The sequence below is a fragment of the Sinocyclocheilus anshuiensis genome, unplaced genomic scaffold, assembly GCF_001515605.1.
Source record: "Sinocyclocheilus anshuiensis isolate Anshui unplaced genomic scaffold, SAMN03320099.WGS_v1.1 scaffold984, whole genome shotgun sequence".
NCBI classification, from domain to species: domain Eukaryota; kingdom Metazoa; phylum Chordata; class Actinopteri; order Cypriniformes; family Cyprinidae; genus Sinocyclocheilus; species Sinocyclocheilus anshuiensis.
Window position 1 is genome coordinate 555,629 of NW_015552616.1, and position 556 is coordinate 556,184.

General features: G+C 46.0%; 1 protein-coding gene across 1 annotated transcript in view; it reads left to right on the forward strand.

Moving 5' to 3' along the window:
• The first annotated feature begins 211 nt into the window (after positions 1 to 211).
• The window catches only part of LOC107666180 (WSC domain-containing protein 1-like), a 22,453-nt gene continuing 22,108 nt past the window's right edge, over positions 212 to 556 (forward strand). Inside the window, exon 1 of the mRNA XM_016457365.1 lies at positions 212 to 496. The gene's annotated coding sequence lies outside the window, so the exon portion shown is untranslated. The remainder of the gene's footprint in view (positions 497 to 556) is intronic.

Sequence of the window (556 nt, forward strand, 5' to 3'; positions counted from 1 at the left end):
CCCCGTGTTACACTCTCCTCGGTCTCCCCTACAGGTAGGTTTTTTTTGTAAGGGATTCCTTGAAAGTGCTACTGACGCTCCGGTCCCAAACTCTCTCCTCCCGGTGTGGTCTGGTCCCTCTCTCTCTTTCGGCGCATGCGCACACGGGCAGCGCTGTCCGACTTTAAAAACAGCTGGGCTCTTACGTGCGTTCACACAGAGAAACGTGGGACTGCAAAGCAAAGGGAACACGGCAACGGATTTAGATAAGGATTATCGCTGTTATAGTGGTTTCACAGTTATGCAAAATAAGAAAATGCAAGAGGATTAGTGACACACATCAAGTGGAGCAAAATAGCAAAACAGAGTGAGAAAGCGAGATGCGGCTCGCCTCAGAGATGAAAGAGATGCTCATGTTCATGAAGAGACATTGAACACAGGGAAATCTCAAGCTCTGAAATACATTTAATATGCTACAAGATTGTTGTCCTTCACTTACGTCGGGTATTAGCGAAAGGTAAGATAATTTCTTATGATTTTACAAATTGTAAATGCATAAAAAGCCCCCCCCCCCCCC